The sequence below is a fragment of the Lynx canadensis genome, chromosome C2 (genome assembly GCF_007474595.2).
Source record: "Lynx canadensis isolate LIC74 chromosome C2, mLynCan4.pri.v2, whole genome shotgun sequence".
In the NCBI taxonomy this organism is placed as follows: domain Eukaryota; kingdom Metazoa; phylum Chordata; class Mammalia; order Carnivora; family Felidae; genus Lynx; species Lynx canadensis.
This window is the reverse complement of record NC_044311.2, coordinates 43,472,528-43,483,910: the sequence shown is the minus strand read 5'-3', so window position 1 is coordinate 43,483,910 and position 11,383 is coordinate 43,472,528.

The following is an 11,383-nucleotide window of genomic DNA, read 5'->3' as shown; positions in this document are numbered from 1 at the left end:
GACGCTGATAATCCATATAGTTTAGAATTTTTACTTTCGTTATTGATAATTATACAATATTCATCTTTAAGAAGTCTTTGGAAATTTCAAGTAATATATTTTAGAGAGTACATTTCAGGGAATCTGTATGCTTTATTTTATTCTGACCAGCACTAAGTGAGTAGCAATTTGACAAATCTATTTGTTTTCTCTTGGGCTAATTGGAGAAAGATGCTCAGAGATGGTTAGTCTCATTATGCTTCTCTAAGCTTCAGTAGAGTATTGAATCCATGTTCCGTAGCCTCCTTTCAGAATGAGTTATTAGTTTCAGTGAAACATAAAATATTCACTTAATTCATTTACTGATCATTCAAGAATTTGGTGTTCTGTTGCTAACACAGGGTAGAAAACATGTTTCACTTATCATTAGGATTTATTTGATGAATGTCAACTTGCAAAATATCCAAGTGAATCGGCATTAAAATTTAATCAGAAATTAGTGGCTAAATTGTCAGTCTATACATAATCCAGACAATTTACTGCCACTTTGCTAAATAAGTTTTTCAGATTTGTTATTTTCAGTCTTTATAATTGACACTCATAATTACAGACACTCACTCCATAAAGGAAGGCAAACAGCAAAACTTGCTTGGAGGTTTATGTGTATATAGGAGTGGCAATGGTGGGGGGTGATTTTGCTGAGTGTCTGCTCTGCACTGAACATGCTAAGTAATTACACAGGTCTCATTTTTTTGCAATTGTATGTTTGGAAAGTGAATCACACCTTGACCATTGTGCAAATTTTAGTTCCTCAGCTCTGTCTACTGGTTTCTTTGTCCTTGCTTGCAGTAAAATCGGAGTGGGAAGCCATGGAGACTTTCTTATTCATCAGCAACAAGATTTACTTATGGGATCTTAGAGCTGTTAGAGACTTTGGAGCTCATTTAATTCAATCCCTTAATTTTATGGGGGAGGAAACTGGAACATGGGAGGTTAAACAACTTTCTCAATATCCCACAGTCACTAAGTTGTGGGCTTATTGTACTTCTGGACCATTTCCATGCATTCCAAATCTGTGGTATGTGGATGGGCTTTCTTAGGCCTCGAATCTCTGAATTAGATGGATTCCCTTATCTGGTTTTATCTTACTGTTTATTTTATTGTATATTTATTTTATTTCATTGTCTACCTCTGCTTTCAGTGCCATCTTGTTCCATCTCTTTTTGTGGTATCTGGATCTTTGCAAGTATCTTACTGTTGCTGTGTTGGGCTTGGGGATTCTGAGAAATCATGCCAGAGTCCGACATTATGGGGCTTGAGTGAAAGTAAATTAAGACTTATCGAGATGTATATCAGGAAGCTCAGTCGCAAAGCTGATGGAAAGACTAAGCCTGAACATACAGCTCTTCCCATGTGTTACATGATGCATTCTTTGGTGCCTGCATTACCTATTAAACTTTTATAAGCGTTTTGTTGTTGTTGTTGTTCAAGCCAGTACTAGAAGAATGGGAAGTTTACGGAAGGATCAAAGCATTTATTCCTCAATTTCCTTGAGCTGTAGTACGAATCCCTTGACATTGGTGAATCTATTCATAGAAACATGTGTTTGTCAGAGAAAAAGAAGTCACTCAGTATCCGGTCAGTGAAATACTCATTCAATGAGTGGTGTGTGTGTGTGTGTGTGTGTGTGTGTATCAGGGTATGAAAGATTATTATTTCCACAAACCTATGTTTTCTTTGGGCTGGCAAGGGGATATTACTCAACAAGTTGCTTTGAATTCATTGTGAAAATAATTTTCCCCAAACTCTCTAACAACTTCGGTTTGCAAGTTTTTCTTCAATAATTATAAATGTTGAAGATATAAGATATTTGTTACAATAATTGAAAATAACCTTCCTGGCTCCCAGTTTTCATCTTCTTGAAGCTCTTTTCTCAATGATAGTCTCAGCCATGTTTGCACCATGGTAAGGAGCGCTGCCCTCTAAAGTGTGTATTGATATACTCAGAGATGGTTTTGGTTGACACAAATTAATTAGAATTGTAAATTATTACATAACACTTCCATTCTTCATTGGGAGCTGTAGTTAAAAGGCTGGCACTGCCTAATTAACCGGCTCGATCCTGCCTTGTCAGTGAGGCTGGTCCATAAAGAATTTGATGCTTTCTTTCCTGAAACAAACAAAAATAGCTTTGGAACTGTCAGGAAAAAACAGCAGCTCTTGAAGGCTAATCATTACCAGCTTTTGTCATGTGGTTGTAATTGTTGCATGAATTCTGCTTCAATCAGGGAAAAATATGCTTAAGTGCCAGTAAAAGTTTTTATGCTGCTATGAAATTTTGCAATTTATGGCTTTGTACAGATCAGCCTGTGTTACTAGGCAACACTGTATGTGTCGTTGACTCAAATTATTCCTTAATCCCCGGCATTGCTACAAACTCCAGCTAAAAAAACAAAAAACTATAATAAACTATTGTAACATAGGGTTAAATGTGATGACAGAATTGAAGTGGAAGTTATGATGCTGAAAAAGAAGCAGTATTTTTTTTTTAAAAAATACACTGGATGGGAAACAATAAGAATATTTAGAGCTTAACCGTAGTCACCTCAGGAAAAAAAAAAAATAGTAGTTCAAATGGATTTAATGATTATGTAGTTCTCTGATTGGCCATTAAGCCGGCCAGGTTTTTGGCACTTAAGCAATCATATTTGTGATGCTGGTTTTAATTAAGAAGTACACTGCAGGATATTCAATGACCAGGGAAGTGTGGTATTGCTGCTTGCTTGCTGTGCATCCATATGCATTTGAGAGAAGATAAAACCCTGAAAGAGATATAATGGCTCTTTCTCTCCATCTTTAAATAGACAGTCTGCTTGAGACATTGCTGTGCAGACTGAGTCTTATAATTTACATGAAGTATAAGCATTGCCACTTAACAGGCAAGAAATCTCAACTTGTTCCTCGAAGTAATACCAAATTAAATGGCAAGGACAGAGTCATAGACACTTCAGAGATGTTTGATGACTCAGAACAAGATTAGGGAAACCGGAGAATCCGTGTGGGAGAAGCCATAGTAACCTTAGTTTGTGGTTTGAAGTGTTTTCTGATTTGAATGCATTTAGTGTTTTGAGTTTCTCCTATTTTATTTCCCAAACAGCCTAAATGACACTTCATAGATAGTTACTATGTCAAAAGTAACAAAAGTCCAGTTTCAAGCAGAAGCTCCCCAAGGTTCATTTTTGTACACTCTCACAATGTAGGCAATGCTTCCTAGATGACAGCATGTGGCTTAAAGACCTAGGAAATAGGAAATTTAAGCTCAAACTCTGGCTGAACTCTGACCTCCCATGGTGGATCTTCACCTACAGTTTGAGAAGATAACACTTCTAAAGTAAGGTTGGATTCCTCCCTGTCACAGTCCCTTTGCTTTGCAGGTTCAGGGTCTCAGGAGCTGGGAATCATGACCCTGGGGCATGTGGAAGTTGTCACTATGAAGAAATAATGACAAGCTGCTGCTGAGCTGGGTTTGGCTTATTTGAGCAGCTTCCACATGAACCTAGGCTTCTCCTTCCTAATTACCTGCAAACCTAACTTACCTTTTCCCCCTTCCCCAGATTCCCTGGGGGGTGACTTGTCATTTCCTCTAATTGCCTTTTCCTATTATCAGGGTTGACCTATGGTGTGATTTTAAGAGTCCTAGAAACATCTTCTCCAAAGTTCTCTCCCTTCTGTCTGATATTTAAGAGTTGGAATCCCATTTTCAAATCCCATTTCTTGTAAGGCGTTGTCCTGTGTTAAAGCAGAAAGCCTCCAAGAGGGCTAGGTTTACCTTTTAGGTAATGAGGGGTTGCAGAAGATCATATTCAATGACTTTACCTTTCCTAAAGTTGATAATGTGTGAAACTTTATTAGATCCTTTATGGTGAAACCGATAATGGACAGGGGAAGAAAATTTGTAAGAGTGTAAGGTATTTGGGAAGTAAGACATTAGCCCTGAAGGTTATGAAAAGAACATATAGTTCAAGGGGACAAAAATTAATCTTTAACTTCAGTAAAATTAATCACCTGCCACCAGTATTTTTTAAAACGTGAGGTTGTATTAACACTGATAATTTTTAAGCTCACATATGGTAAATTGAGACTATTTTACTTAGAATGTGTACATTTAGGCATTAGCTACGTAATGATTTATATTTTATTTTATTTAAAAAAATTTTTTTTCAACGTTTTTTTATTTTATTTTTGGGACAGAGAGAGACAGAGCATGAACGGGCGAGGGACAGAGAGAGAGGGAGACACAGAATCGGAAACAGGCTCCAGGCTCTGAGCCATCAGCCCAGAGCCCGATGCGGGGCTCGAACTCACGGACCGCGAGATCGTGACCTGGCTGAAGTCGGATGCTTAACCGACTGCGCCACCCAGGCACCCCATGATTTATATTTTAAAATAAAGATGATGTTATTTAAAAATTTTCAAGCAATTGTAGAATATGAGAGAGCTTAGAAACTAAGCCCAGTAGATATGTTAAATGGATATAAGGGGAAAAAGGTTGAGAAGCTGGTTCTACTTAAAAATCCACTGGATGAACCCGAGGAGTGTACCTTCATGAGTGGATGTCCACACAGATCGTGAGGGCACTTCCATATACAAAACAGTAGATAGTCCCTGACAGGTAGGAATAGCAAGAAGTGACATATCAGACTGGCAGAAAAATATGAAGATTGGTGGAGGATGAATCCTGAATAAATAAAATTATGAGACCCTCTATTCCATGAGGAGTTTTTCTGCTTTCCACCATTTCAGACTGGTGCTGATATTGAGCATCATTAAACTATCAGTAATGGGTGAACAATTGTCTTAGTTGTATGTGTTAGAATTTCTCTAAGGAAGTATTCTGACGATCCGCTTTGGGGAGAAGACGACTCTCTGCTTCAGGTCTGGTTGATATTCAGCAGTGGGGAGCTGTTGGGATGAATGGCTAAGCTGCTTTATGTGAGAAAATAAGGGCAACTGGGTTTGCTTTCTCAAGGGAGGTGGTAACAATAGAGGAAAGTGCAGAGAAAGAGAGGGTTGTGGGTGAGATGGCATGAGGCTGCGGACTACATGGGGTCTCGGGAGAAATGTCCAGAGGGACGGAGGGCTCTTTGAATCAAAGGTGTCCTTTAATGCCTATGAATGTGGTGCATGTGTGTAATTGGAGCTGTTTTACATGTGTATCACATGGAACAGGGGTATGGAATAGTGAGATGATGTCTAAACTGAACTGGGGGAAGCAGGTAGATAGAATGAGACCATGGAAATGTAAACTTCACAGACTTCTGCAGAAAATTTTGGAGATCTTGAACTTCCTCATGGAATGAGTCAATCTTATCTAACATTTTAATGGACCCAGAGGTCCCCACTGACATCACAAATCCATCACTACTCCTGACAAGCACACCATTGGATGACTCATACCACAGTATGGATACCCTCATGTCACCACCTTCCTTGAATTGCTGGTGTCATGCTCTTGCTCTTTATGGAAACGGTACAAGACCAATCACATAAAACTCAGGCCTAAGTGAAAGATGTTGCTTGAAAATGATCCATCATGTGGCTTTTTATCTGCATCAACAATCCTCTGTGAGAGATTCCCTTAAGGATTCTAGTGTCAGGAAGACTCCGCTCCATTTGGGAACCTGGTCTGCTGTTAATAACAAGAACTGGAGGTGTTGTAATGTTCTTCTTTTCATCCCAGCTGTGGGATGTTCAGAACCCAGTGTTTTCTTTTTCAGTCACAACTACTCTGTTAGCCTGCATTGTCAGTGGTTTGCTTTTTCTCTTCTGTGGCCCTTATTTCTGGTTTCTATAATATCACCCTGTTTTACTGTGCTGTTTATTGGAAGCTGCTCAAATCCTCTGTGGAAATATTTAGAGTAAAAATAAAATACACCTTTGATTTTGTTCAATAAAAATTTTCATTAGAATCACATCAAATGCTAGAAATCCTATAGAGTGCCCTGGAAGAGCTACCAGCTGTCCTGTCGTGCCCACGTCTTTCATTTTTGCACTTGGTGTCTTCTCTGAGGATTAGCTGCTCAGTGGGACCCACACCTTCATTTTGTCTCCCATGGAAGTGGAAGTGCAACCACAGGCTTTACATCTTGCTACCGGCTGCCTTTGTTCCCCACATTCATGAATGAATTTAAAATATAAAACATTTTGCACAAGCCTAGTAGATTTACCTACTTAGCCCCGGAAATGATGCTGCATTTTCTATTACAGTTTTTCCACCAAATAGATTGTTTGGATGAAGTTCATGTGCAGTGCAGTTTAGAAGGTGAGTGGGAGCACATAAAAGAGTTGGGGGGGGAGAGGAGGGGAGAAACATGTAAAAGAGAGGGGGTCATAAAACCTGGGAGGCCAAATGCTTTCTTATTTACCCCCATATATGGCTGCTAATACACACTGCTTGAATGGTGCTCTTCCCTTCCTTCTTGATCCCAGGGGTTGTCAACCTTGGCCCTAGTGACATTTTGGAGTAGATAATTCTTTCTTTGTGGGACTGTCCTGGGTGTTATGTAGCAGCATCTCTAGCCTCTCCCCACTGGATGCCAGTAGCAGTTTCCTCACCTGAGTTGTGATAACCAAAAGTTTTTCCAGACATTGCTAAATATGCCTTGGAGCACAAAATCATCCCCAGGTGAGAATCAGTGATCTACCTCTATGCCCTCCTTTCCTATCATGATAGGTTTCATCATTACTTTCTGATTCATCTTGGCTGCTGGAACTTTCATCATGTCATGGTCATTCTTTCAGCCTGTGGCCGAATTGCCTTGTTTTTTTAATGTTTCGTATGTAACTACTGCTTTCTGTCTGTCCTGCAGCTAGAAGCAAAAGATGGAGTGGTGAGCGTGTTTTGCCTTAACAGTTGCAACTCTCTTCTTATCTCTCAGTTTTAAGTACTATCCACTTTGTGGCGACTTTCTGTCATCCTCCTAGAACTGTCCTCAGGACTCATGGCTGTGATCTTATCACCTTTATCCTCCCATTTTCTGGGCATAGTTGAAATAAATCATACTTTGTTTTTATCCAGGTGTATTCTTCATCTAAATTTATTGTCAAATCTTAACTGTATACCTTAAAAGAAAATCTGTCTCAGAATGTAATATAGTTTCTCCACAATGCTTTTTTTTTCTTTTTCCTTTTTTTTTTTTTTTTTTTTTGGAGAGGGAGTGAGAGAGAGCAAGTGTGCAGGCACACATGGGGGTGGGACAGAAGAAGACAGAGAGAGAATCCCAAGCAGGCTCCACACCCAATGTGGAACTCAATGCAGGGCCCAATCCCATGACCCTGGGATCATGATTGGGGCTGAAATCAAGCATTGGGCACTTCAGCGACTGGGACACCCAGGTACCCCCATAATGTTTTTTTTTAAACATCATTCCATTAGGTTGTAAGAAGGTGAAATTTGTAATGAAAATTATTTTAGGAATTTCCTTACCCCTCCCATTTAGGAAATGCTATCTAAAATCTTGGATACAGAGAGGACCAGAGAGCACTGAACTAATTACTGTGACGGTTAGCAGTCATAGCCTGCTTATTTGCTAGACCCAGGATAAGCTCATCCAAAATCAAATTACAATAAATGTAAAATCCAGTGTTATATTGTATAAGGTCAATTAGTACTTTCCATTAATGAGCCCAACTTTCAAGGACAAAGACTATTGAAATTCTAGCCTGAAACCCAGTAAGTATGGGTTTAAGACAAAGTAAAATATTACTTACATTGATTTTGAATAAGTAGATATGGGCAATATTTTGGAAGGTACCTATATGATTTGTGTTTATGATGCCCCCCCCTTTTTTTGGAGGGATGCCACATAGTTTAGTAAATATGAGCATAGATGGTGAAGTCAAAATGACTGTCTTCAAATTTCAACTCTAACAGTTAACAGTCATGTTATCTTGCACTGATCGATTATACAAAATCTCTAAGCCTCTTTTTGTCTCATTGGATAATGATAGAACTGATAAGATTGGTTGTTGTGAGGATTAAATAATATAATACATATAAGCAGAGATCTCTGACGGTCCTATGTAAGCATTTGATAAATGGTGGCTGTCATTTCGATTTTGCTGAAGATTGGATTTTGGTGGATAATTGTGACAGCAATCCCATTCGCAGCTGGTTTAAGAGAAAAGAGAAGTCTGTAGGGTAATGCTATCTCCTGGAACAGATAGCGAATTTTAAAATGATGTCGTCAGGATTTGGTTTCTCTCCATTTCTTGGTCTAGACTTTCCTATGTTGGTTTCATACATGGACTTTGTTCTTAGGCTTCCTGTGAAAATGCCAAGAAATTCTCACCTCTCCCTTTGGAATAATCAAATGGTTACAACCACTCCTCAGGCATTTTGTCTCCTAGCCCCTTTGAAAATCAGGAAATTGACCTTGATTGAGATTATTTAGGTTATGTGCCCATCCCATTGCAATCAGAGGAATATGATGGGCAGATTTGGTTAGGCCTTCTCACATTCCCCATTGGATATACTGGCAATGGGAGTAGAGCCCTAACCATACTCTGGACTAACTGTGGGAAGGGGCGGACACTGAATGGAGATAGGGGGCTGTTTCTGGAAGAAGGTGGAACAGATAGGGGGACTCAAGGAACAGCCATAAAAGTGATATCAGTGGAAAGTTTCCTTCTTTCCTCCCTTCCTCCCTTCCTCCCTCTCTCTTTCCCTCCCTCTCTTTTTCTTTTCTTTTCCCTTTTCTTTTCTTTTCTCTTTCCTTTTCTTTCTCTTTCTTTTTTCTTTCTTTCTTTCTTTCTTTCTTTCTTTCTTTCTTTCTTTCTTTCTTTCTCTCTTTCACTCGTTCTTTCTACTATCCACTTGCTACACGAATGAACGAAAAACACAGTTACTTATTTGTAAGGGCATCAGATTATGTATCTGGGGACTCTCTTCTTTGTTGGTGCATATCTTCAATGATTGAAATTGAGATACAGTTTTAAAGAAATGCTCACATGTCCTCTGGCTAGTATACTTTGCTTTGTGTCCATTCAATACTCCTTAGAAATGTGGCTATAACAATAGCAGCCAGGAGAATGCCAGATCAAAGAGAATCCAGATCTGTGGGCTTTCCCATCATACGGTGCTGGCTGATTCATAGCAACTCTGCCTAAGAGTCTGCATATATGATGTTCTCCTCTCTGTGGTGAACTCTATGAGGGCTTCTTTCTGTTGGTGAACCCCAGCATGCTTTCAATCTGCCATTTAGTAGAATTGAAGCTTATTTTGTGAAAATTATCATTTAGCAACTGTGTATACTGATATGGTACAGCAGAACATCGTCAGGCCATAGAGGTTCTGTGAGATAGATCCCAACTCATTGGGAGGGTTAGCTAGGATTACTATTTGTCATTTTGTTCATTTTTTCAAAGGAAGCTTACTAGGACATCGAAAGAATGAAGAAATGGGCTCAGAGGCATATATGGCTCCTTACCGTTTTGATATTTGAAGCAAAATAATTATAGTAGCAAACTGGCTTTTAATAGTTTAAAAATTAACATTCATCAAATTTACATCTCTTGTGCACATAGATAAGTATTTTTCAATCATTCTGCTTGAAGGGCAAAACTTAGGGTATTTAAACTCGTAGAGGGTTATTATGCAGAGCTTAGTTGTGTATGAGTGATTTAGAATTAAACACTATTAAAGCTGAATTCTCTTCTTCTAACTTACAGTCTTTTGAAAAAAAGATAGTAATCTAATTCTGGCTCTTTCTGATTGTGAAAATTTATTCCGTTGGACCTCACTTACCTTATTTCTCAAGTAAGTTAGATCAACTCACTGAACGAAGGTCTTGTCCATTCATTGGATTTAGGCAGGGTAGGAAGTGGTACTCACAGGTTTGGTGAGATTTAGAGAACATGCAGGTCATTTGAGCTCTCGGGTGATATGGGGTGCTCATTTCCTCTCTGTACTTACCATTTCACAAGGTCAAGATCATATAATTGTTTTGGCAACACAAGAGTGTTTTATCAGTGTGCCACCTCAGGGGGAGATCTCCATTTACAATAATGTATAATAGTAAGTACTGTCAATAAGTACCGTTAGTTCCATCCAACTGCAAATCCTTCCATATCACCACACCTCTTTCCCTCTAACATACACACTACGCTGGATGTCCTGTCCCCACCCTGTCATGAGGAGACCTATGAAAGAGGGACAGCCCATATGACCCCTTACTTTTTAAAATGTTTTTAAAGTTTATAAATGTTTTTTAAGCCTGTTTATTTTGAGAGAGAGGGAGAGAGCAGGGGAGGGGGGGAGAGAGAGAGAGAGAGAGAGAGAGAGACAGAGACAGAGAGAGAGACAGAGAGACAGAGAGAGACAGAGACAGAGGGAGAGAGAATCGTAAGCAGACACCACACTGTCAGCACAGAGCCCCACGTGGGGCTTGAACTCATAAACTATGAGATCATGACCTGAGCCGAAATCAAGACCAGATGCTTAACCAACTGAGCCACCTAGGTGCCCTATATGACCCTTTAAGTTAGGGACCAAGAATATGTTTTGGGACCTAGACTGGTATCATTCCTGCTGGATGGCAAATGAATGATGTCCTGGCTGCTACAAAAAAGAAAAAAATACATTTTTTCAATTAAGCATTTTTTTAATTTTTAAAATTTATTTATTAATTGAAGTATAGTTGACACACATTGTTACATTAGTTTCAAGTGTACAACATAGTGATTCAATAACTCTATATGTTATACTGTGCTCACCACAAGTGTAGTTACCATCTATTACCATACAACATTATTACAGTACCATTGACTATATTCCCTATGCTGTACCTTTTATTCCTCTGACTTATTCCATCACTAGAAACCTGTATCTTCCATTCCACTTCACCCATTTTGCCCATCCCCCTACCTACCTCCCCTCTGGCAGCCATCAGTTTATTCTCTGTATTTATGGGTCTGTTTTTCCTTTTTGTTTGTTATTTTTTAGATTCCACATATAAGTGAAATCACATAGTATTTGTCTTTCTCTGTCTGACATATTTCTCTTCGCATAATACCTTCAAGGTTCGTCCATGTTGTTGCAAATAGCAAGGTTCATTCTTTTATGGCTGAATAGTATTCCAGTGTGTGTGTGTGTGTGTGTGTGTGTGTGTGTGTGTACACACATATATCAAATCATCTTATCCATATCACTGGACACTTGGGTTGCTGCCATATCTTGGCTATTGTAAATAATGCTGCTGTAAACATAGGGGTGCATATATCTTTTTGAATTAGTTTTTTTTTTATTCCTTTGGGTAAATTCCCAGGGGTTTAATTACTGGATCATTTGGTATTTCTATTTTTAACTTTCTGAGGAACCTCCCTGCTGTTTTCATCAGTGGCCACA